Raw genomic sequence first — 536 nt, 5'->3', positions numbered from 1 at the left:
AGTTTGGACTTGACAGCACCCTTACTTCTCTTGTCGGTTCCCTGTCTCCCACAAATGGGGTCACACTCAGTGCTTTAGGCCTCTCTTCTTCTTTTTACCTCCTGCTCTAGTCCAGTCACTGCGACAGACCTGAACTTCTCCAAACTTGCCCCGCTGTAGTGACAGGGTCTTTCTGTGAGCCCCAGGTCCCAGGCTCGACCTCCGGGCCTCTTCACACTCAGCTTGTGCATCACTTGCTTTGAAAACCTTTACTCAATTCTAGCCTCCCGCGGGCTCCCTGAGTGCAGGGACTATGACTAAGCCTTCTTGGTAGCCATGGCAGAGACACTAAATAAGTGTTTGGGGAATCCACAGATGAGCACACCTGAATAGGTCCAGGAGGGGTCTGTGTAGAGGCAGATGTGCAGGGAACCGAGGAGTGTGAGGAAACCTTAGCTTCCAGGGCTGGAGAGATGGCTCAGAGGTTAAGAGCACTGCCTGCTCTTCCAAAGGTCCTGAGTTCAATTCCCGGCAACCACATGGTGGCTCACAACCAT

Source organism: Microtus ochrogaster, chromosome 10, assembly GCF_000317375.1.
Source record: "Microtus ochrogaster isolate Prairie Vole_2 chromosome 10, MicOch1.0, whole genome shotgun sequence".
NCBI classification, from domain to species: Eukaryota; Metazoa; Chordata; class Mammalia; order Rodentia; family Cricetidae; genus Microtus; species Microtus ochrogaster.
The sequence above is the reverse complement of the archived record's forward strand: the minus strand, read 5'-3'. Positions refer to the sequence as shown.